The 26,467-nt window shown below is 40.5% G+C and overlaps 1 long non-coding RNA gene across 2 annotated transcripts; it reads left to right on the top strand.

Moving 5' to 3' along the window:
- The first annotated feature begins 5,920 nt into the window (after positions 1-5,920).
- On the top strand, positions 5,921-26,093 carry LOC143443839 (uncharacterized). Of its 2 annotated transcripts, none has more exons than XR_013113137.1 (5): positions 5,921-6,339; positions 17,153-17,421; positions 19,276-19,395; positions 21,112-21,276; positions 24,360-25,598. It is a non-coding gene; the product is annotated as an uncharacterized LOC143443839 (long non-coding RNA). The 2 variants fall into 2 exon arrangements; XR_013113136.1 differs by having other exon boundaries at positions 5,922-6,339; positions 24,363-26,093.
- The last annotated feature ends 374 nt before the right edge of the window (positions 26,094-26,467 follow it).

Below are 26,467 nucleotides of genomic sequence, written 5' to 3'. Positions count from 1 at the left end.
ATAACCTGATGGTAATGATATATTCTGATCCTTGAACGATATATTGGAAGAAAAGTATGTTGAGACTGTGTGTTTTACTGGTGGCACAAAATATCCAGCTTTTGTATGAAACCCATGTTCTTGCCGTTAGAGTATATGAGTATATTGTATATCTGAGCTCTGATCCAGACCACTGAGAATCTTCTCCATGTCATTGTCCACGGTTCTCTTCCTTGGAATGATCCTGAAAGTCACATGATGTTAATGACAGGTAGAGATATAAGTTGGAAGGTCATGAATTTCTTAGTCATCATCTAGAAAAAGGGTTGTCAGATAGAGAAGCTTATGCTGTATTTTAAATGAGTAAGTCTCTCTCTCTCTCTCTCTCTCTCTCTCTCTCTCTCTCTCTCTCTCTCTCTCCTATGCTTGAGACTGGTTCTCCCTAAGTATGGGCTGGTTTAGACCCTCACTATATAATCCAAACTGATCTTGAACTTGGACCCCCTTATCTTCTCTTCTCTTAACCTTACTGTGGAGATTATAGGCATTTACCCCCTTACCCAGCTAGAAAATAAACTTCTCTTGCATTAAGCTCTGACATTTTGGTTTATGTGTTAAAGAAACTATTATTATCTAGAAGCGAAGGACTTATTTTTAAAACAAAATACAGGTTGAAGAGTCAACAGGAGAACTGGAAGAAGGAATAATTGGAGAAATTAATTAAAAATTAAAATAATTGGTTTAAAAGTCAGGGAATGGCATTACTAGGAGGTGAGCCCCTTGGTCTTGTGGAGGTTTGATGACCCAGCATAGGGGAATGCTAGGGCACTGAGGCAGGAGTGAGTGGGCAGGTGGGGGAGCACCCTCATAGAGGCAGGAGGAAGGAGGAGGGGACAGGAGGGTTGTGGAGGGGAAAATGGGAAGGAGATAACTTTTGGATGTAAACAAATAAAATAACCAATAAAAAAAGAAAAAAGAAAAGTCAGAGACACCATGACTATGAAGGTACTGAGTTCTAAGAAGTTCTTGAGTTCTTATATTTTTACATTTGAAAAATTACTTCATATTCATTCTTTTCTTCTTATAACAGACCCATGAGGAAGATGTTCATCACATTTTACAGCCTATGAAATTTAGACTCAAAATAAGTTATGAGAATAAGGTCACAAAAGTTATGCATTGTGTAGAGGCATGACTACGAATTCTGGTTGATGAATTCACAGGGTCATATTCTCTGTCAAGTAATTAAAACTTGATTCATGGGATAAAATGAAAATCATATACTATTAAAACAAATCCATATATTCAAGGAAAGGATTGCTGTTTTGCTAGAAGCTTTTTTGGATGAATTAGAAAAGGGTAGTTATAATTACTGAGCAACTGCAAAGAACTTCATTAAGATGATGGCAATGAAGTGTAAATGAAAGATCTAATAAAAAAAAAAAAAAAAGAAGAAAAAAAAAAAAAAAAAAGATGATGGCAATGAAAGCTGTCAACAGAGAAAAACAGCCAGCAGTCCTATTCCGCTATAGCCCCAACAAATCACAACAATGTAATGTGCAGCGGTGGCACTTATATCCAAAGGTAACCAATAGTCATCCAATTAGACTTAAGGACTTAAGGAGGGAGTTCATTGCCTAACATTGTAAATTAAACCAACTACCCGTGGTTGGTGAGGCCATGGGACCTAGAGGAGAACCTACCTCCGCCAGTTTCCCAAACCAGTAGGATGTTTTAGCTGCATTTTAAACACTTAGCCTTATAGCTACAGCAAAGCGTAACTTCCACTCCCTATTAAATAAGCTCCTTTTTGCAACAGAGATCATCACAGAAAGGCATAACTGGTCAAAACTCAGAGAAAACTGACCATATGGTGTTCACGCCCAATCAATACATATACAAGACAACCCATACACTTAAGGCTCAGGGAGTATTGAGGAGAATGGGGACTTCAACTTTCCTTGAAGAGAGGATGCCTGCTCCTGTTTGGATGATTGGAGAGAGGCGCACACTCCATTTCCATGGCTGTCTTCTAGATTTGAGGCAGATAGGGGAGCAGATGCAGGCACTTTCATGAAGGGCACAAGCCGGACTATGTTAGGACCATTGAGCGCTGTGACAGGGTACAGGACTGAGCCTCCTTTTGCATTTATGCTAGTGAACTATCTAGGTTCTTTCCTTATGAGTGGGATGCCTCTTTTGGCACTTGGCACACCTTTCAGATTTGGGAGCCTGGATGGAGAGATCAAAAAGGCAGAAAGATATTTGGGGATGGTGTCTCCTCAGAAAAAGCCAGTTGCAGGGGAGGCATCTGGGAGTGGGTGGTCTAAACAGGCAAGAAATTCCCACTTCTCGCTTCCCACAAGTAAGACACGTCCATGGAGACTCGGAAGCACCTGGCTAGTGGAAGAAGAGTTTCCATGGAACGCTGGATTAAAGGGCATGCAACATCTGAATTATGGTTGTTCATTAGTTATTTGTTTATGGAGACCAGAGAGCCCCCAGTCTTCCCATTTTTGGTTCCTTTGGACCCACACTGAGAACACAAATGTATTTTGATGAGGATACACCTTCCATACACGAGTTAGGATCATTTAAGGATTGAGCTGTGAACAACAAAAACGCGCTTATTCATACAAACGTAACTTAATCCCGGCCCCTTTTTAAGCTTCTTATTATGCCTAGTTACTTGATGGGACTTGGTCTGGCAGGTCTTTAGTGTTTGAGAGGTTATATTTTCAGAAAATAAGGATTTTTTTTTTTACTTGAATGTTTCAAAATGCTTTCATGGCATCTGAAGAAAGCCACTTGATTAAAGTGTTTGTAGTTTAAGGTAAATCCTTTCTTCTTTCCAAAGAATTCAGAGTCCTGGCACAGGCTAAAAGGGTTAAACTACACCTGCACCTTTCCATTGTGTCGTCGTGAATATTATGAGTGAAGGCCAAAATATGAGTCTGCATGTGAATATTTGGTAACTTCTCACCCGTCCTGCACCCGTTGCCCCACCCCATATATCTCATGATATAAATATGTTACTCATTTATCAAGTATTGTGTGGCAATGAAGCAAATTGGAGCTTTTGACAGCCCTCCATTAGTGCAGAGGGAGAGAACCTGTAGAAACCAAACTTGTGCTCATTAATCTACTCGTTGTTCCAGCTGCTCTCACCGAAGCCGCTAACCAGAGGCCCCTTGGTAATGGAAGAGCTGGCTATTTAAACACGCAGAGCCCATCCACACCCCACGTCAAGAGGAGGCCATCCAAAGCCGTATAATATTATTTGTTTCTATCCTGAGCATCATTACCCCAGACTCCTTCTCTCTTATTTGTCATCCTCTTCAAATAAATAGTTTTTGTGGGAGGAGTGGGGCTGTGCCTTTAGCCCCCAACTTCAGCAAACAAGAATAGATTGCTCTACCGGAACAAATCTGTTTAATTAAAAACATTCAGAGAGATGAGGGGCTGGGATGAGAGAGGGAGAGAGGGAGAGAGAGAAAGAGGGAGAGAGGAAGAGAGGGGGAGAGGGGGAGAGGGGAGAAAGGGAGAGGGAGAGGGGGAGAGGGAGAGGGAGAGGGAGAAGGGGAGGGGAAGAGGGAGAGGTGGAGGGGGAGAGGGAAGAGGGAGAGGTGGAGGGGGAGAGGGAGAGGGGGAGAGGGGGAAGAGGGGGAGAGGGGGAGAGGGGGAGAGGGGGAGAGGGGGAGAGGGGGAGGGAGAGGGGGAGGGGGAGGGGGAGAGGGGGAGGGGGAGAGGGAGAGGGAGAGGGAGAGGGGAGGAGAGGGGAGAGGGGGAGAGGGGGAGAGGGGGAGAGGGGGAGAGGGGGAGAGGGGGAGAGGGGGAGAGGGGGAGAGGGGGAGAGGGGGAGAGGGGGAGAGGGGGAGAGGGGGGAGAGGGGGAGAGGGGGAGAGGGGGGAGAGGGGGAGAGGGGGAGAGGGGGAGAGGGGGAGGGGGAGGGGGAGGGGGAGGGGAAGAGGGAGAGAGGGGAAGAGATAGAGAGAGGGAGAGAGGGGGAGAGAGAGGAGAGGGAGGGGAGAGGGAGAAGGGAGATGGGAGGAGAGGGGAGAGGGGGAGAGGGGGAGAGGGAGAGGGAAAAATTGCTTCTGAGACTCCTTGTGCTCTCCCTACTAACGCAGGCCCTCTCTATTTTAGCCCAGAGGACAGAGAATTGCGGGTCAGCTCTGCCATGTTTTTATCAGTTTTGGACATTGGTAGTGCTGATGATTCTCTGCTGTCTGGGAGCCAAGCTAGAAGCAAAACAAACTGAAGAGTTGGGGGAAGTAGCAGGGCAGAGCATGTTACACAGGCTTAGTCCGGCAATCTCATCGTAATTTTAATCATTATACGTTCGACTTATTTTTTATGGAATACGCTTTAAGGCAAAGTTAGCACATTGATTCACTTCTCAATTATGTATTAATTAAGGGCCTATGATGTGCTGGACTCTGTACCAGGCAGCAAGGATCTGCTATTGAAAGGAAAATGGTCAAGATCACAGTGTCTTTGAAAGTCATTTTCTGGTGGAAAAGAAGACAAAGAAGACAGAAAAAACTTGGTAGGTGAAAACACGGCTATCAACATATAAAATTACAGTTTCAGATATTTCATAATTCCACTTTGAAATGACAAACAATGGCATGCCATCTCACAGCTTAAATCAGAGTTGATTTCAAGCGTGGGTAACTTCCACCTTGTCTCAGCTTACCAGCACAGACTTTGCTTTATCCTGTTTCAAGTCCAGAGCCTAAGTTCAGAATGGGTTGTGTAAGTCTGGTGTCAGAGACTCCCTCCAGCTTAAGTGTTCTGACAAAGCAATTAGGAGGGCAACACCTCAAACCACAGAACCAATGAACCGTGTGGGGTTGGAATAACACTGATAAAAATGTAAGCATCAAGGTTAATGTCTGGAACTTTTATAGAGGTAGAATCAGATACCTTAACCCCTATCCCCAGGCTCTCCAGGCTTTGCTGCCAGGTGACACAGACTTAAGAAATTTCAGGAGCAGAGTGTGAGCAGCACTGTTACCCTGGATCCACCTTCTTCTCTGGCTTGTGAACTGTGGTGAAGGACCATCCAGCGAGATCCAGGACATAGATTTCTGTCTTTAAAAAGGGCAAGAGAAAGAATCCTACGTTTCTGGACCTAATCCAATGGTCCAGACTCATCTTTGCCTCACACACACAAAGAAGAGTGGAACTCACGGTCAAGCCTCATATAAAATTATTCAAAAAATAAATAATAAAAAAGGAAAGCAAGAAGCAGAATACATTCAATGATTCGAGGTAACATGCTCACGTCACGGATGCCATCCATAGTCATACGCTTCAGAGAGTTAAAACAAATTAATTAATAAATTTGTGAAAACTATAGAAAACATTACTAAACAGAAAAACCCAGAAACAACCACAGGAGAGAAACATTTAAAGGACAACAAAGCCATAAAAGTTACAAAAAAACAAAACCAAACAAACAATGCCCCCCAAACCCCCAACCCTTTCAGAAATGTCCAAACTGGGAGGAGAACATATCTAATGTTATCTTAAGAGAAACAGGAGTGGGAAAAATATTACAAAATAAGAAATGAAGAATGTGGGAAAAGTATTTGAAAGTGACAACTACCCGAGTAAGCAAGCACAACCCTATGTGTATCACAGGGACTCTCAAAGAGGAAGCCAAGTAAAACAGCAAATGTTAAAATATATATGTCATAAAATCTCTACTGAAAAAACATCAGGTCTAATATTAAAAGAGAAAATAGTTGGGAAAACTGGTTCTAAAAGCCAAACTGAGGTATATTTTGTTCAACATAGTAGTCCTATGGGTATTCAGATTAAATGATAACCCATATATTAGAAAAACAAACAAAAAACACATGGTCATTTCATCCAAGAGTTACATGCTAGCCAATGACTAATGCCATGGCAGAATTACAACACTTTAGGAAATAACGCAAACACACAATAGACTCACCTTTAAATATGAGGAGTTTGGATGCGTTCTCTATAAGAGCCTGGTCAAAGCTTAGGAGGCATCGGTCTGGTCTTGTGAGTCTTCAGCAGAAAGCTCCAGGAGACTGTGCATGAGAGGCTACAGTGATAAGATCCTTGACATCAGAGATGTGTGGATGAACCCCCTTCACGGGGTGGAGGATGGTGGACCAAAGACACGATCCACTGACAGAAGAAAACAGATCAAAGACAAAGAATGGCTCCAGGAAACATGGTACCAGATATAAAATAACAAAGCCAAGGATAGAACTGACGACACCTCCATGTAGAAAGCTGCTTTACTAGAGGCAATTTGCAGAGGATTCCAAGGCTGAGGAAAATCACACCAGTTGTTCAAAACAAGCCAGGAAATGGAAGGTAAAACATTTTTTTTTTTAAATTTTGTATTTTGAGATTATAATTATGTAATTTCCCTTTTTGCTTTTCTCCCTGAGAATGCACCCATATACCATCCTTGGACTCTTTGAAATTCATATCTGACTTTTTCATTAATTGTTATATATATAACAATAAATATATATATCTTATGTACACACACACACAGATAAAATCTGTTTAGTCTGTTACTTGTATGTATGTTTTCAGGGTTATTGGATAGCTAGTCGGTGTGCTCTTCCCTGGCAAAAACTGTTTCTCCCGCTCTTAGCTTTCGTTAGTTGCCTGGAGCTTCTTTGTGTAATGTCGAGGTCATCTGTGGTCTTTCTGGGGTTCATTTTGGCATGCCTATTGGTGTCTTTCTTGCTTTGTTCAGGGACTTGTGTTGGTGAGACTTTATGGATGTAACATCTAGTATTACCAGGAAACAGTCTCACAACTAACTTCCTGTGCCCCAGTAATCTTTCTGCCCCTCTTCTGCAATGTTTGCCGAGCCTTAGGTGCTGGAGTGTTTTGTAGGTTTGTCTATTGAGTCTGCGATTCACAACTCTGCATTTTGATTTGTGGTAGTTCTCTCTAGTGCTTTCCGTCTGTTGCAGAGAGAAGTTTTCTTTGTGGAGGGACAAGAACTAAACTTATCTGTGGATATAAGGAGGAAGAAATATTTAGAATGTAGTTAGAGATTGTGCTGGTTTGACAAAGTGGTGAAATAATTTATTATTTCCAGCATAAGTAGAAAGTTGTACACGGACTCAAATATTACCATAGTGATATTACTTACATGTAACTTGATCTATTGGTGATTAATATTTACATAGTTATAATTTAAAGGCAGTGATTCAAAAGTAAGATAAATTATGTTTGGGGAGTACTGAAGTAGAAGGGTTAGTATAATTGAACTAATAGTTAATAATAGAAAAAAAGTCAATAACGTGATGTTTGTTGTGGTTTGCATTTGAACAGCCCACCATCTGCTCATGTGGTCTAAACACTTGGTCTCCAGCTGATGGCGCTAGATGGCGCTATTTTGGCAGGCTGTGGAAGCTTTAAGGTTGCCCCTCCCTTGTCCTTCCGAACTGAACTGCACACTGAATGTGGTGGTTGCTTCAAGTTCCTGCCACCATGCCCTCTCTACTAGGACAGACTACATTATCCCTTCTTATACTGAACTCAAAGAAACCCTCCTCACTTAACCTGATGCTTTCCGCAAAGAGAAAAGTAACCAACACACTGGTGAAGGTGAATACAAAGCAGATACAGTGAAAATCTTCAGAAGCAGAAAGTCTTCCTCTCCTTGTGGAGAAGAAAAGGTTGGATAAAGGACCGACCTTTTGGCTCTGATCCTTTAAGTCTTATTTGACTTTGAATTTTTTGCAGGTAAGCTTCGATAGCACATCTTAAAATTTTGGAAAACGTAAAGCTTTCATTGAGTTGCAAAGACAAACCAGTTTTAGTGCCATCTGCGTGTGGGTCCCACGTTCCTGGTGACCCCTCTAGGCATCCTCGTTTTCCTTTGTTCATACTTTGCTTATGGACATGGAATATTCTAGTTCGATCCAAGTCTAATCAAGGAGAACTGACTCCTAAGATAGAAGTTTGGGAACGCCTACGGAGGTCAGGAAGTCAGTCCTTTTGTTTTCCAGATGCAGAAATTCTAGGCTGAGCAGCTTTGTCTCCTGCCCTTGTGACATTCTATCGATGATTACAAAGGGCTGTCCTCAGGAGTCTCGTTCATAGGAGCATCCCCCCACCCCCCAGCTTCTTTTTTTTTTCTTTTTATTAGATATTTTATTTACACTTCAGATGGCATCCCCTATCCCCATTCCCCCCCACCCCCCTTAGGAAACCCCTATCCCATGCCCCCTTTTCCCTTTTGCATTTATACATTTTTTTTTTAAATGTTAATCATAGGCTTTATAAGTTTGGAATTGTTCAATCAGAGGTGTAACCCACTGACCGACCTAGATATAACAACTATCTTTGACTGGTGGAGATACATGAATATCTGCCTCCCTGTCTCCCCCCTCTTTCTCTCTTTCATCACCTAGCTCAGCCCCCAGCTTCTATATCTCCTCACCTCCTTACCCCATTGGTTTTGAGGTCAATTAGGGGAGTTCTATTTGTGGGAGCCACTGCAATTTACCTTGCCCTCTGCTGCCCTCTACTGACACTGACTAGTCTTCTCCATTCACCCTTCCTACCACTGGCCACCAAAGGATGTTTTGGACACAAGTCTCCTAATAACGTTTCTTGGCAGAGTAGTACAATCGAGACTAGTGACATTCCACATTGATTAACCCTATCTGTTAGAAAAGAAACCTCTTGAGCCCTCCCACCGTTTAGTGAATGAGAACCTGCATTTTTAAGCTAGATCCCCAGTGATTCATCTGCTTAGCAAACTCAGAAGCTCTGTTATAAGCTCAGACTCAAGAAAAGGTTAGGAAAGAATTAAAATCCATCTCTTTGAGTCGGTCGTTACCGCGGCCACTCTTGTACACATTCTAGTCCTGCTAGTTGGTCACCGTGAAGTGGACCAGATGTTTTCACAAGAGAGACAGGCATCTCAAATCACAGAAAACAGAAGTTAGTATATATACATTTGGGATCTTAAAACAAAAACCCTACACTAAAAGTGTGGAATGGTACTGGAGAGATGGCTCAGCTGTTAAGAGCACTGGCTGCTCTTTTAGAGGACCTGGGTTCGATTCCCCACACCCACAGGGTAACTCAAAACCATCTGTAATTTAAGTTCCTGGGAATACCCTTCCTGGTCTCCATAGTAATGAGGCACTCATATGATGTACAGACAGATATACAGGGAAAAAACCCCACCCATACACATAAAATTAATTAATTAATTAACTAATTAATTAATTACCAAGGGATCAGTAAAAACCTCCCTAAGTTGGACATTTGTATTTGTGTCTGCATTAGGACAATTGGTTAGCTCAGTGAGGGGTTCTGGAGTGAATCTACCCAACGGCAGTCATAAAGACCTAAGCAACTAGTTGAGTGTCCAGTCTCTTTGAGAACTTCTGAGAACCCACCAATAGCTCAGATGGAGTCTGAGGTGATTTATCTTTCAGCTTAAGACGGAGTCATTTTCTAGACAAACAAAACAAAAATAAACAAGTGATGTTTTTTAGGGTGTTGTTTGATTTCAGATGCCTCGCTAGCCCACGGGGCTTTCCTGAGCTCCCTTTCCAGCAACAAATACAGGCTCAAGTGCAGAGCTGCATGCTGAGGAACGAAGAGCATTTAATAGAGGAGCTTCTGCCCAGGTTTGGGCACCATGGGGTTCGTGGTATTTCAAACAGAACAGGGCTGTCTCCCCGAGGCAGGAATCTGAGGGCTCATACACTTTCACTTCTTGGAAAAGATAATAAATACAGTCAAATGTTCGACTTTCCACAAATATTCCAGCTGCTTTGTCCTGTGAGATTTCTCTTTGTGCCAGTGTGCATGTGTGTGTGTGTGTGTGTGTGTGTGTGTGTGTGTGTGTGTGTGTAAGAAAGAAATGTACTTCTGTTATGACAAGTGCTGAAGGCAGGTCATGCAGCCTTTGGGTTTTATGTGAACCGTAACTTCCTTACAGAAAGTTACTTATCTGTTGGAGAGTTTGTAGGATGAATAAAGTTGGGTGAAGTTGAAAAGAAGACTGGGGACAAAGAACTAGGGACAATAAACACATTGAATATGTTTAAATGTCTTATATCTGCAGCGGCCCGTATAAAAAACCAACCACTGAGAACCATATTCACAACCTCATTAAAAGCCAGAGCTGAAAATGTCTTTTAGAATTTATAGTCAGTTTCACACTCCCTCCTGGCCTGGGCTGGGTTTAGGAAATCAGAGTATACCAGCAGAGGAGAAAGCAAAGTGTGAGGGGAGAGAATTATTTAGAACTTGGAGTTTAAATTGGAAGAAACTGGCCAAACTTAGTTACATTGAGACATAGCACAAGAACTAAAATAACATGTTTTGGGGAAAAATGTAGATTTTTGTACATACCGTCCTTATTACATAACCTATGAAATCTGTATATACACATTCACTGAACAGAACTAAAACAGCTTCTTACCCACAGCTTCCTAAAAGAATATTTATGTGAGGGACTTAAAAATTCCTCGTAGGTTTTCCAGAAACAGGATCATCTCTAAAGGTGCTTAATATTTACCTTCAGAAATGTCAAGGTTAGATGACTTACATTAGCTGCTCCCTTAGGGGGGAAAGAAGGTAAAGTTCTTCATTTGGCAATGGCAAAATTTGTATGCCAAAATCTGATACTTATTTTGGGTGTTTAGGGTAACTGTGGGATACACTATGAAATGTGGTATAGTCTTTTCATTCCAGGTGTGTGTGTGTGTGTGTGTGTGTGTGTGTGTGTGTGTGTGTGTGTGTGTGATGGACATGCTCTATACATGTGTGTATGTCACTCACTTTGGGTTGAGAAGACAAAACCTTAAAATCAACCAGTTCTATGTGGTATTCTCCGCTAATGTTTCTAGATGTCCCAATATAAAGCCTGACAACAAGACCCACGGTAAATTTGACACGGATGGCATTGCAGTAATTGTGTAGAGTTTAAATCATGATAGTGTGGGACAGTGTAGGAAGTTTTTCTTGGCTTTATCCTCTGGGACTCTAGACGAGACAGTGTTATGTGCCAATCCACACGAGGGAGGAGGAATTCCATGGGAAGATCCACTCTTTATTGCTTTGGCTGTCAGGAAGCAACCAGTGAAGGTAGGTCTAGATTTGGCTGACAACTTCCATGTTTTTTGGAAAATTCGTGCCAGTTTAACTTTCTAAAGAAAATATAGCAACATGTGGGAAATAATCACTGCCATAGAAACACTATTTACTTTTATTTATTTAGAAACATTGTTTTATTTGTTAAATAAAAAAGATTTTCAGCCCATCCTTTTTTCTTTTTTTCTTTTTCTGTCAGGTGTGCTTTCTAATTTATTTGGTATGTTGGGTCTGTAGAAGTTCCTCATTCTTAGGAGGCAAGAACTGGTTATTGAAGTGTTGCCAATGGCAACCATGAAAGAAAATATGGAAGAGAATAAAGAAGTTGGGAGATGGAAGAAGTAGAGAAGTTGAATAATTACCAGTTAACATTGTCAATCTAGAAATAGTCCTGCCTACAATTGTTTCATAAGCACTGTTTCTTTGCTTTCTCTCTGATGCAATGGTTACCTTCATGACTTCTGGAGTCATCTTACCCTATGGAAGGCGTCGGGTGCAGTTCACACTGGGACTCCCTGACAGTGCAGCAGTTTTAACCTAGATTCTGATCAGTGAAACCTGAAATTTTGTTTTATTTCTCAAAGAATATTTCTAAGTCTTCAGTACTGCATTTTCCCCCTGATTTCTAGCTCCCTGACTACTGTAATCAGTGTGGTATTTTCCTGTTTCTTTTCTCGATTCCTTCTTGGCTTCCTACTGACCAGCATCTCCATGCTTCTAAGACAATGGTCTCCCACATGTACTTTGTCATAGTGTGTGTTCTCCTTGTGAGACACTTGTCATTATTTTGATCTTGAACTTTTTTGGTAGGCAGCGATTTTCTATAGCTGCCAAGTCCCTCTTCACACCCCCCACCCCCCATCACATCAACCCTGTTCTCCTTTTACCCTAGGAAGGCAATCATCTTTTGGTAACATTCCTCCCCCCCCTCCATATATATATTCAAAAAAAAAAACCTGTTCTTTACTTTTGAAGACTGTCTTGGCAAGTTTTACAATTTTAGGTTTCCAGTTTAAAAGATCAATTAAAATATTTCACTCTACTCTTATTTGCATGTTTTTGGAGAAGTTGGATATAATTCTTCATTATTCTACAAGCAAGATATTTTTCTCTTATTTTTCCCATAAAATTAAAAACATTCACATTTATTTGTTTACTTATTTATCTATTTATTTATGTTCGTATGTGGACCAACGTGCACGGAGGTTAGAGGACAACTTTTGGATACATGTGACTCGCAAAGTCTCAACTCTGTAAAATAATTCCTCTTGGAGGCAGATCTTATTAAGGACAAGATAATCTGGCACTTTTTCAAATGCTTCTTCTTACATATTTTACCATTTCAGTCATTGCTGCTCATACGTGTTACATCTGGGTAGGACTATTGACGGCTTTTCTTTCTTAACAGATTGCACAGCTCCTTCTGTTACTACGAAAACTAGTCCTCAGAGAGGTTTCCAGGCTAATTCCAGCTGGATCCCCTCAAGTCTTCTATTCAAAACGTGTAGTGTCTTCAGCAATAGCGAGTTGCCTTTCATTTCTGGGAAGCAATCAGAGGCAATAGTAATAGTCTATAAATAGTTGTGAGGTCTAGTTGTTTTCTCCTCCTGCTGAAAGCATAAAAAAGTTCCTAGACTTTCTCCTGATGATATTCAGTATGAGAACCTGGTAGAATTCACAGGATATGCTGTAGGCTTAGATTTTCTAAAACCTACTTTAATTATGGTTCTTTAATGCTTCAACATCCTTTCTAGCCCACCACCCACCAGAGGTGAAGGGGAAAGAAAGGTTAATGGGAAACAGGCATTGTATACTTGTTTAGAAATAGTTCTTTGGGGGAGATTATAATTTTCATTGTTAACAAAACACCAAACATGAATCATTAGCAATGGCTACATCTAGAAAAAAAAAAAAACAAAAAAAAAACCTCAAGGCTCTGCCAATTGGCACAAGTGTACAGAAGTGGCAAGAAGCAGCCTTAATACTACCAGAAGTTCTACAGTGCATTTCTCTCTATTAAGTGACCACAAGTGAAGATTGCCAAAGAAAGCAAGGTGAACCAATGCAAGAGTGACTCTTTGTGGTGTTAGACTTTTACCCTTTTCAAACATCACGTGCCTCTCAAGGATCTACTCCAGCAAAGCATCACAAGCTCTTTTACTAGGCAACTTCCAGAAAAACACAAGGTGTCTGTTCTCAGCAAAACGTCCTCTCATAAGACAGTTTCCAAAAAAAAAAAAAAAAAAAAAAAAAAAAAAAAAAAAAAAAAAAAAAAAAATCACATAACACAACTGAGTCTCCAACAAAATCAGAAATTCCCAATTCAATATGCTTTGTGTCTCCCTGGAGTTTCTGTCTCTTAGAATTATTCTCACTGAACTTCCCACTGAATTAATTATAGTTTTCCTGTCTCAGTACTGGTTCTTGCACTAAGTTGTGATTTTCTGTTTCCTATTTATTCCTCAAGTTGATGTCATCAGTTTGTCCTGCAACATCACTTTTTTTTTTCCTGGAGAATATTGTATGTTCAGTTTTTGTTAGAACACCGAGAAGATATCTGGTCTTATATGTTAAGCTGACAGAATAACAAAAGTCCATTTTGAACGACCCCCTTTCTCTGAAGGTGAGGACATGCAGATATTTCTGTCTGTATTTTCATAAAAGTGACATGAGCTTGTAGACTGGCCCGCTGCAGAGCTAGCAAATGTTTACAGTGAGATGACAATCTTTCTCTTCTGTTATTAGGATTTTAAGTACAGATTAAAATGAGATGATCTAATTTGCTTTACAGAGATTTTCTACTCATAGAATACTGGTGCAGGAGTTCTTCCATCTGGATATACAGTCAGTATATTATTATTTACTGAGTGTCCCGTGGGCACCCAGGAATGTGCTAGTGTTCTCCATTTATTCATCCTAAATCTGGAAGGTTGTTTGGCAACATGGACTGACGGAGAAAGTTAGGAGACACAACATGTCTTAGAAACACAAAATCCAAAGAATTGAAACATAAACTTGATATCATGACTTACAAAGCTTTTATTACTTACAGAAATTTACCTCTTTTGCATATGTTCAGTATCCAAAGCCTTCCCTGCTTGGTATCACCTCCATCAGTCATGCGTGTCGATTGTTCGCTTGACATGCGATCAGTCCAAACTACGGTGTGGATTTCAAGGATTTAGCATATCAGAGGAAAAATATATTTAATAATCTTATAAATATGAATTAAGTATTAAGTTGATGCCATATAGAGATATTTGGGTAAATTGTATTATTAAAATTAGTTTTACAGTTTTTATTTTATGTTGTACATGTCTACTGGAAGTTTTAAAATTACATTTCTGCTCACATTCTATTTATGCCTGACAGCACTGATCAAAACAAGAAGGTGAGAGAATTGATATCTATATCTATATCTCTAAATATCTATCTATCTGTCTATCTATCTATCTATCTATCTATCTATCTATCTATGTCCCCAAATTAACAAAGTAACTTTATTAACTAGTACCATATCCAGGGAAGGTGTCCTCTGCTCTTGTTTATGAAGTTCACTCTGGAGAAAGAGTCTGAGATATTCACTAGTCATCATAGGACTGTCCCTTCAGCTCAAGGCCAGTCAGATGTGCTGGCTTGCATACCAGTATCCCACTTACCTGGCTGACTCTGTGACAGTTTGTCTGCCTGCCACAGTCTCTCAGAGTCAATGTTTCCTTGTTTACTTTCAGGTCTGCAAGAGACAGTCTGCAGGGTGCCTAGAGCTCTGTGAATTTGTAAGACTTGGTGCCAGTAGCTCTGTGGCCAGTAGCATCATTCCAGTGAAATAGAAGTATCTTCCCTATACATGCATCATCCTTACTGGACCCTCACATCCCAACGCCTCCTTGATATACCTATTCTGAATACATTCTCTAGGTATCAAAACAAAATCGAATTGATAGTGGATGAAGCAGAAAATGTCAAAAAACAAACAAAACCCCAAAATGGTGGAGTGGCAATTTTACTTATCTCATTAGTTTTTTATGTCAAATCTGTAAGTTAAAGAAAGTAAAATTCTCATTGTATGTACTTGACTCATTAGTTTATACATTTCTTCATTCATCAAAATAGTATCAGCCATCAGCCATTCAGTAGGCTCTACAGTGGACCCAAGGAATATGCACTCCTTTCCTTCAAAGCACTGTTGTGAGCTACATATGCAAATAGGCACACTGTGAGGCTAAATGTGAATATGCCTTTGGAAGTGGTTCCCCCACCTCTGTCCCCCACGGACTTAGAGACAAAAGAACATTTGCTTCAAGTTGACCAGAGAAAGCTAAAACGGAGGTATAATTCTAAATTTTGAGAGATCAAAAGAGTATTTTTTTTTCCAAAAAGGACATTTGGGTCACAAATAAGGTCAAATAATCAAGCAAGAATGTGACATAAGGGAGGATCTGGGGCTGGAATCAGGAGAAGTAGTCAGATTGCATATGACTTTTTAATACTAGGCTGCTGGATACCTCTGATTTTCTCTCACAGCTAGTTTTCACATATCATTCCAGAGGGATTAAAACTGAACTGATTTAAACAAATACACTCAGTGCAAAGAACGCAACATAAATACTATCTACCACAGTAGATGGAGTACAAATAAAATAGGCAAGAATGGGTGGCAGAGATGAGTAAATGTCCTCTTTATATTTCCTTGTGAAGCATCATGAAGGAGACCACTGTTGACAGACAGCTTCAACCCAAGCTGTCCCCTCATCCCCCAGACTCACATATTTAATGCTCAGTATCTGGTTTGTGGGACTAGTTTAAAAGTTCTCCTTTAGGAGATGGGGACTGGCTGGCAGGTACCAATGCCAGGCATATGAGGATCATGCCCATTTCTGGTTCTGGCAGGTTCTCTCTGCTTCCTAGTGTAGGCCATTTGAGGAGCTCCCACACATTTTCACACCAGTGATGGAGCAATTCATACTGCCTTCTCTGCCATCACGGATGATGATGTCACTCTGAAACTATGAGTTAGAAGAAACCTTCCCTTCTCTTATATGTTCTTTGTCATATGCTCTGGGCTGTGTAGAATATTACAATTAATCTTATCTCTGTCTATCTCCAAATAAATGAGACTCAAGCTATGGTATTTACTGCATAATTACTGGGAGACGACCCCTAATCTAAATCTCTAATGCTAGTCTGGCTATTACCAATGTGCTCCCCAAAGACTTGCTGTTTGAGATTCTCTAGATTATTTCTGCTCCAGTGGTCTCTGTCCTGGGGAAATATTTTACTCTGGATAGTCCTGCTGCTCCATCATGATTAATGGAGATATGTTCTCTCTGTCTTCTCCTCTGTGCTCCTTCTCTCTTTCTCTCTCCTCTCTCCTCCTCATGGTCCCTACCTGTGACTCCCAGCTCGGCAACTCAAACTCCACCTCTCTCTATTCCCCCAGTAATTGGCTATAGCCAGTTTTATTTAACCAGTAGTTTTAAGTTGGGGAGCAAAGTTTACTCAACAAAGGCTGGATCCCCTCCTCTCATCTTGGAGCAACCAGATCTTGGGGTACAGAATCTAGCATTTGAATACAAACATCACAGAGCAACCTCCTACAGGGCTGTGATGAGAAAACTGACAAGATTTTTATGGTTAATGAGGTAAGAACATTAGTTGTGTAGAAAAAACTGAATTTTTGTTAGAATCAAATTTAAAAGAAATCTTTGAAATGTGCTAAACCATGTGCAGAAAGTTCTGAACTAAGAATCAGTAGGGTGACCTTATCTATGACTCACAACAAAGGGGATATGGAACCTGAAGAGGCCCCTCCTGTAGCCAGGCAGGAACCTAAGTGGAGTGATAGAGACACCAACTTACCCACAAAACTCACAACCCAAAATTTATCCTGTATACAAGAAATTCAGGCACGGGGGTTGGGGGGAGGGAAGAAATGAAACAGAGACTGAGGGAATGGCCAACCATTAACTGGCCCAAGTTGAGATCCATGCCATGGGCAAGCACAGTCCCTAACACTATTAATGACACTCTGTTATGCTTGCAGACAGGAGCATGCTGTCCTATGAGAGGCTCCACTCAGCATCTGACTCAGACAAATACAGAGACCCAACAGCCAAATAGTGAATGGAGCTTGGGGACTCTAATGGAAGAATGGAAGAAGGACTGAGGGCCCCGAAGGGCTAGGAACTCCACAAGAAGACCAAGAGAGTCAACTAACCTGGACACTTGTTGCTCTCAGAGTCTGAACCACCAACCAAAGAAGATACAAGGACTGGACCTAGGATTCCCTGCAAATACGTAGCAGATGTGCAGGTTGGTTTTCATGTGGGTCCTGAACAATAGCTAGAATGGGGGCTAGCCCAAAAGCTGTTGCCTTTATGTGGGGTATGTTCTTCTACCTGGGCTGACTTATCTGACGTCAGTAGGAGTGAAGCGCCTAACCTTGCAGAGACTTGAAGTGCCAGGGTCAAGGGACACCCAGGGGACCCCCACTGGCTCAGAGGAGAAGAGGATGGAGGAAGAATTGAGGGAGGGGGGTAACAAGGAGGGGAGGAGGATGTAAAGTAAATGATAATAATAATAATAATAATAATAATAATAATAATAATAATAAATAAATTTTTAAAAAGAGAGAAATCTACAAGTCTTCCAGGGAGTAGAGTGGGTGGAGTTCCAAACCTATACAAATTCATTTCAATATTCTTTCATACAAGCAGAGAGAAAACACCCTGTAAATAGTGCTTTCTTTCCATTAAAATATTTATTTGTGTATGTATGTTTATGTGTGAGTGTGTGCACATGTATATATTCCTGTGAGTGCACACAGTGGCCAGAAGAGGGCGTCGAGTGCCGCATGCTCTCCTCTATCAGTCTCCTTGCAGTCTTTGTCACCCTGGGGCTCATGTTTTCTTATTGAGGCTGGAAACTAGCAAGCATCCTTGCTTCATCTTCACTCTTCTTCCCACTCCAATGCTGGGTTATTGTCATGTGTGGGATGCCCAGCTTCTTACATGGGTGTTGGGATCTGAACTCTGTCCTTATGACTGCATAATAAGCGCTCTTACTCGACACCCCTCCTCTCCAGCCCACTGGTGCTTTTGATATGTAACATGTAAAGTTATCTGGGACCTTACTAATATGAGTAGTTTCTCAATGGGCCTCAAACACTGCCATTTCTGACAAGATCCCTGCCATAGAATTTTTGCCTTTCTGAAACTCACGTTGAAATTTAATTCTCATTGTAACTAGTTTAAGAGATGTGACCTTGAATATGAATACTTTGGGTAAGAAAGCTTGGTCTCTTTGATTTCTGTCATGTGAAGCACTAGCTTCCCTCCCTTTGGAGGATACAGTGTGCCAGGTGCCAAGTTTACTGGGTGACCTTAGATTTTTATGTCAGAGTTTAAAACCAATACATAGCTTTTTTTTTTTTTTTTTAAACAAATTGCTATCTCAGGCATTTGTTTCAGCAGTACAAAATGAACAAAGACAGCCTTCTGGTACTGCAACTGGCCTGCAGCACATACATCAAGTAGAAAGAGTGGGCCAGTGGGAAAATCTGGAAGAACAGGAGATCATAAAAGAGATGCATGGAATGTTTGTGTGAAGGTGTAGCCATTTAATAGTCCTGATGTAGAGCCAAGACCTTTTCTTTATGATGTAATCTGGATGAAGTGTACATTTAAGTTTCTACAGTTCTAGGAATTTGCAGGTTTTATAGTTTTTCCAGTTTCAACGATAGAGCCGTTAGCACATCATTTACCAAGTGTATGCAAAGCAAACAAGCCTTCACAGAAGCAAGAATTGTTTTTAACCCACATTTGGATCTCAAAGAATACTTAGCCAAATTATGAAATTACTGTAATAAATTATCCTGTAAAAATAGGCTTGAAAGAAATAGATTCTTGGTAAGTAAGTAACAGAGGAGTCAGGCTTGCTCAGATTTGTTAGCTTTGAGCATCCAGCTAGGCTTGGGCTTTCTTTAGCATGTTTTAAGATGGAGCATTTGTTAACCAGCAGGTGGATAATGGGAGGTCAGACAGTGTGACTGAAAGACAACATAAGTTAAAGATTCATCTCTCTGAGAATTTGGATGTGTACTTAGGGTTGATCAAAAGCTCAGAACAAAACAAGGCACAATCTTGATGACACAATGTTCTTCCTTAGATATTGGATTTTGACTTTTCATGAGACATGAACATCAGCTGGTTCCACAATGTGTCCTCTGGCAAAACCTTTGGAAAAGAACAGTCCTGAGAATCTCCTGGGAAATCTTCCTGGTTCAGAGTGAGCTACATGAATGATATCTACAGTCTAATGGTTCTGGAAGCCCCAGATGATGTGGAACCGGGTGATTTTTAGTGAAATCAAACTCAAACCCATAGAACTTCTAGTGTGTACTAATAGCCACACTCACTCAGGCTAACTAACACACCCAGGCTCTCATGACTAAATAGTGGTGCACAAACGACAAAATATAGCCAACTGTTTTCAGCAATAAGGTTTAAGGATGACTGCCAAGAACATATAAAATACTCCCACATATAGATAAGAAAACAAACCTAACTGCCAAAAGGGCAAAGTATATGAACTGATAATTTACTCAAGGTGGTCTCAGAGAAATCAGATGGAGATAAGCTATTGGGTTAATAAAATATGATAATAGGCATAATATCATGTGTTGGCATGGTTGTGAGTCAATAGGCTTAACATACAACACTGCAGTGTGTACACTGATGGTCCCTTTAAAGGACAATGGCACAAAACATGCATCTTGAGTAACTGAGTAACTCCCGAGTACTGGCATTGCTTAATGGGCCAGAAGTCTAACAGTAAAAGACCAAATTCCTCTTCTCATAAAACTTTCTTTTTAGTGGAGGGAGTTAAACAATAAGAAAATAGGTTCTGGTTTGATAAAACCTAAGCATAAAGTTAAGCAGGACAAAGTAAAAGAAAAAGAGAGAAAGGTGGGGTGCCATTTCACATAGAATAGTCAGGGACAGCAGCTTCACATTTGACTAGCTGCTATATTGGAAGGATACAATTACATGCATTTAAGGATCTCCATGAAGCACTATTTAAAATAGCAAGTTGAAAAATGTCTTGGGTATGATCTCTATGCTAAAATGTGTCTGTGTTTACATATATGAATATATCTAACATGATATTTTAAACACATGGAAAGGCACACAGGCTTACATGACCAAACCTCTAAAGCTGGCTGTCTCTGCATTTGATTGCATAGACTGTGGTATGAAGAAGGAAGATAAAATGCTGTATTACCCAGGTAAATGGTTTTTTAACAAAAGCAATGTTTACTTGACAAAATAAAATGCTGGGAGGCATTATATTATTTCCTTTTTACTAGAGACAAAATAATCTGACAGAAACATTTTGAAATTGATTTTGGATCCTGGTTTGAGAAGAGTTCCTTTTTTTTTTTTTTGGCAAGGAAGGCATGTGGGCAGTGAGTTCTCTGCAGCCAGACTGTGTAGCACATGCTGATCCAATCATAATAAACTAGAAGAGTGAGCAGGAAATGGTGGTGGAACCTTCAAAATCCCACCTCTGATACCAACTTCCCTCAGTTGGGCCCCACCTCCTAAAGGTTCTACAGCTTCCAGAACAGCAACCCCAACTGGGGACCAAAATTTCAAAATCTTAACTGGCATTAAGAAAAACAAAACAACAACAAAGAAAGAAACAAACATCACCCCCACCCAAAAATTGGAGATGCCAATAATGATAAAACATGTAAAAATTAAAATGAAGAATTTGGGTACTGTGCATATGAAATAAAAAAATATAAGCAGGTTTTTAGAAAGCACAGCAAGAAGAAAAGCCAGACGTGGTCATGGTTGTAGAGTACAGCACAGATCAGAGGGCAGCTCACATCCAGTGACCCTACCTACTAATGGTCCTAGACCACTTACCCACCCTTTGTGTTTGCACATCTGATGGCATTATGGGTAATAAATGAGTAGCTTTATATTCAACTTTCAGAATACGGATGCAGTTGAATGCTTCACTAATGTTACGTGAAGGGTGCCCAGTCTCACTGAGGTCAGGATCTCCTGAGCCTCCACACAAGGCAGGCAGTCTACTAACAGAAGTGGAACATCTTGACCTGCACTTCAGGATCTTGGCACCTCAACAACATCTGTGAAGGTTGGAAAATAGATGTTTGGTCATCAGAGTAAAGACAAATGACTGATGTGTAGAGTAAAGGGCAGGACATAAGTGAGGGACATAGTATCACTCAGATTCCAAACCCATCACTTATTAGCTGTCACTTTTGTTAGAGAAAACTAAACAGGTCTCCAGATCTCAGCTGGGACATCAGTTACACGCATGTGTGGACAGAAGTATGACATCGGGCTGACCTTTTTTGCAATACTGACATTTGCCTTAATAAGCTGTATTGCCAGTTCTCAGAAAGTAAAGAGGCTTAGCTATCTTCCTAGGTTTCTAGGAAATACAAGTTTACACATCTCAAGTGAGCAATTAACTTTGAAACAAATTACTACACTTGTTATTGCCTTAAAATATTTATGGTACATTGCTACTCTAATATTTTTAAGTTTTCATAAAACAATCTCCCAGCTCTGACAAGCTCTGGCAATAGTGGGTGACAATTAATTTTGCCTCACACAAATGTGAAGTGACCTCTCCAAACTTCCACTGAGATAATAGAAAACAATTCCCCAATGTTCCTCTGGATATCCCTTTTCTTATTTGTTAGATAAAGTTTCTTTCTTGCCCTCAATAATAATGTTGCCAAGGGCTGAGCCTGCAAGTGCTCTCCAAAGGCCTATGTTTTAAGAAGTTGCCTGCCACACTCTGGCACTATAGAGGTAGTAGGACTCTTAAGAACCTTCTTAAGGTTATGGGTAGCATGCCCGTTGATATGGGACTCCAGCTCCCTTTTTGTCTCTTATTTTTCAAACAGATGTCTTCAATACACATACTTGTTATAATATACTGTTGCCTCAGGACATGGCCAAGCTGTAATGGACAGAAATAATCAGCCCAAACAAATTTTCATTTTTAATGGTTACAAATACACTGTCAAAGATGGATTGCCAACTAATACACCATATGTGTCAAAGTATAGAATGAACTTCTCATTCTATAGGCTCATTCAGGGTTACCACACTTTGAGAGCTTTGTGACAAAGTTCAGGCCTCTCACAATACACCTGATCCTGTGGCAGTAGATCCCATCATTGAGTATGTAGATGGTCACAGGTCACTTGTGAAGCCAAATTCAGAAGGGTTTCTGTCATCCATTAGTATCTTTTTTCTTTCTACTAATTTCCTTTTTCTTCTCATTAAGTTCTTGTTTCCAGTTTTTACTACTACACAGTGTATTCTCCTTTTTATTTCCATTGTGTTTCTATGTAAAATGCTCACCCACACTGTGCTTACAATTTTATGTTTACCCTAAGATCTCCAAGGACACATAAAACAGCTATGTCTGCAGGTACAGTCTTAGATGAAACAAAATGGTCACACACAAAACTGTAACAGGCTTGTTCAAACTTCTTCCATGTGAAATATTATCAACCATGATTTAAAAGTGCTCCTTAGTGTCTTTTAGAAATTACATCTTTGGAGTGAGAGTTATAATTTATTGGGAGAAACTCCATTTAACAAGCCTATGTACTCTCACAATAAAGGGACCAAGCAACATTTGTCCCTGTCTCTGAGTGTTTAAGAATTTAACATGAATGTAGGGGCAGTGTTATGGCAGATGGTGGCTTCTTGGGACTCAGAGAGTGTTTCTGGGGTTTTCTTGGTTGATGTCTGTTGTGGCAGATACCCACGTTCTGTTTTCTCCACTTGCAAAGGGGACTCAGGGGCTAGTCCCTTGAAGTGTGAACAAAAGAACAGTGGCTTTATGAAGCTCATTTGTAGTCCTTATCAAGATTGCATCATTGTCTTTCAACTAGAAATATTAGTGAGGATTTAGGGAAATAAACCTGCTCTCTAATTAGATGAAATTGGAGGCTTATTCCCTCATCCACAAATGATCTTCGAGGTGTTAGTAATTCAACCAGAGCTCTGATGACTGCTATGTGAAGCCCATTGATAATATTATTCAGTGAACACGGGTTGGGGAAGTGGGAATAATTAACAGAAATTGTGTTCACAAGCTAATGGTAACACTTGAGGGCAATGCTATCATTAGCTCATGAGCAAAACAAATTTTGCTCACAAGGATAGCGACTCCTAACATCAAGATGGGTCATGTAATGGTGAACTATTAGTCAGCGTAGTCACTGGATTTGGTCTGTTATGTGCTCAGCTACACAAGGAAGATATATATTACTCCATCTGGCTATTAGGGCTAATATTCTGGTCTAATGTTAGACTAATGTACGTGTTTCTGTTCTGTCCTGTAGTACTCAGCACTCCAGTATGGTATCTCTGGTGTGCTGATTTTTTAGGACTCCCATATGGTCTCTCTCCAGGGAACACCAGTAGGAAAGAAACAAAAATAATTTCCATGTCATGCCACTGACTCTGTGGCATCAATAATACTAGCTATGAGATCTTGCCATTCTTTTTCTCTATTCACACTGCATCTGCATTAGTTTCCTAGTCTTTAGACAATGAAATTGGATATTGGTCACCCCAAAAGTATCATGGGAGAAATACACAGACACACAGACACACACACACACACAGACACACACACACACACACACACACAGAGAGAGAGAGAGAGAGAGAGAGAGAGAGAGAGAGAGAGAGAGAGAGAGAGAGAGAGAGAGAGAGAAAGGATCCACTCTAGGGCATACTGTTAAGAACTCCTGCCACCTTCTGCCAGGCTCTTCATTTCTCTACTTTTATTGGTCTGCTTCTTGCTTATCCTTTCAGAGCATCTTTGTGTGATATAAAACTAGATGCATTTCTCTACTATGTATGTCACTGGCACTTATTTTCTCATAGCGAAGCTGGCATGTTTTAGGGATGGATCTGATAAAATAATCAAATGGACTGCCGTGCTCCCTGTACTATGGCAGTTTCTTCATAAGCAAACTAAAACCCAGTGCAAACGATGAATAGTAAAATAAAATTAAAGCTTACCCAGTCACACTATAGCTAGAGATGTTCTACTTGAACCAAATAAACACTTTATTTTCTTGCTTTGAGCTATGTAAAAGCTTCCCCCTCTTCTGCTTTAAATAGTGAGCTGAACTGCTTGCCATCTGGTACAAGTTTTAATGCTCTGAAATTACCTTTCAGCAGATTATGTCTTACCACTGGAATTAAAAGGAACAGAAGAAGATGAAAGCCATCGGTAACATTGATGTGAAGTCAGAGGATGCTGCATGGATCCACAACTCCACCTATTCTTTCCTCTGGTGAAAGAGGCAAACTCACTCCTGACACATGACACAGAAGGATAACCATCACTAGGGGTCTACTGAATCAGAGCCCATCTAGGGGATCAATTTTGGCACAGCCGTTGATCCAAAGCACCTCTAGGAAGGCTGTAGAAGCCAGAGCCATGTCCTGTTTACATTCTCATGGTGAAACTGAAAGCAGGTTTTGTAGAAGCTGCATATCTGCCAAAGGGTCCTAGTTTCATTTCCTGTTGCTGTGATAAACTATGCTGACAAAAGTAACATTAAAAAAAATGGGTTTATTCTGGCTGCAGTTTAAGCCCATCATGGTGACCAGGTAAGGCAGCAGGAGCTCAAAGCAGCTGGTCACATCGCAGCCACTGGCAGGAAGCAGGAAGCAGGAATCAGGAAGAAGGAAGCAGGAAGCAGGAAGCAGGAAGTAGGAAACAGGAAGCATTGAGTGCTGGTGCTCAGCTCAGGTTCTCCTTTTCTGTCCCAGGATCTCAGGCAGAGAATGGTGCCACCCACAGTGGCTGGGTCTTGCTATCTTAATTAATGCAGGCAAGATAATCCCACACAGGAATACCACAGAGACTCATCTCCCAGGTTATTCTATATTTTATCAAGTTGACAACAATACATGGTTTGGTCCTTAATTTTTAAAAAGACTCCTGTACTAAATTCCAGCTTATGCAGGATAACTCCAAAATACCTGTTTTATCAATGCCGTTATGACAATGAATGTGTTACTCTTCTTTTAAAGATGTTCCTGGAAAACATTTTATGCAGTAGTTTTAGTAACGTGAGTAGAAAGAAGCACCTACCATATTATGTGCTGTGTGATGGAAAAGCTTAATTTGCATTCTGAGGAGGACCATGGATCTTTAACGTTATGCTCAGCTGTTCATTCCACGAATAGCAGCATCAAATATCAGAAACTGGATGGCCTTCCTCAGTTGCACACCTGAGGTTGCCCTCCACTTCCCACATGTGCATCTGTAGAGTGAAAAATTCGAGACTTGAGTAAGGGTCTCCCGAGTTTGGGGGTCCACAGTTTGGGGTCCACATCCACAGCTACAAGTGTGCATATACAGAGAAACATGCACACACACACACACACGCACACGCATACGCACACGCACACGCACATGCACACGCACACGCACACGCACACACACACCCCAAAAGAAAAGAGGAAAGACAGAGTTTGTCTCAACTTCTATTACTGTCTTCTAGGACACTGCTATTCAAAGTCCTATCTATGGCCAGTGCCGGCCTTGCGAATTGTTTGATACAGAATGTGAGAATAGATATTTAAGAACATGTAGAATTTTGGCAGCACCATGATGTCCAAGCGCACAGTTAAGGGACTTGTATTGTTGAAGAGGTCTAGACAAAGTCTAGGGTCAGAAGTGCATTTCACACACAAAGAGTTGAACTAAATGTGCCAAGTAGAGACCAACCGTACATACTTTATATTCTAAAGTTGGTAAACTTGAATCCAGAATGGGATTAAATCTGAAATCCATTACTTTCACTGAAATAATTGGAATTGAATTTTTGTCTTTATAAGTTACTGTGAATTTTTATTGATTAGCACAGAAGCATAATGATCCTTCTTTCATTTGGATATGGAAGACAAACTCTTCAAAGACAGTGCTATTTCATATTGGAAAAGCTATTGATGGAAATTTCTTGTCCATGTATATGACTCCTTTCTCTGCTTTTATTAGAAAAAAACAGAAACTTAATCAGCCACTATCACCTATAGTTTGTTTCAACTCAACTTGATTTAGGTAAATTCATAGGAAGAAGCAAGTTCCTTTGTTTGCCCAAACACTCAACTGTTAATATGTATGGTATTTGAACAAGTCACCTATAGGCTTATTCATGTGTTGACCATTATTTAATTTATAAAATCCTATTTGGATAACAGAATGATTATAAGAGGCAATTATATTAAAGAGTAGCTGTTTTCTATATATACTTTAAAGAAATGATGAGCAT

Source organism: Arvicanthis niloticus, chromosome 11 (assembly GCF_011762505.2).
Source record: "Arvicanthis niloticus isolate mArvNil1 chromosome 11, mArvNil1.pat.X, whole genome shotgun sequence".
NCBI classification, from domain to species: Eukaryota; Metazoa; Chordata; class Mammalia; order Rodentia; family Muridae; genus Arvicanthis; species Arvicanthis niloticus.
This window is presented reverse-complemented; position numbering and strand designations above follow the sequence as displayed.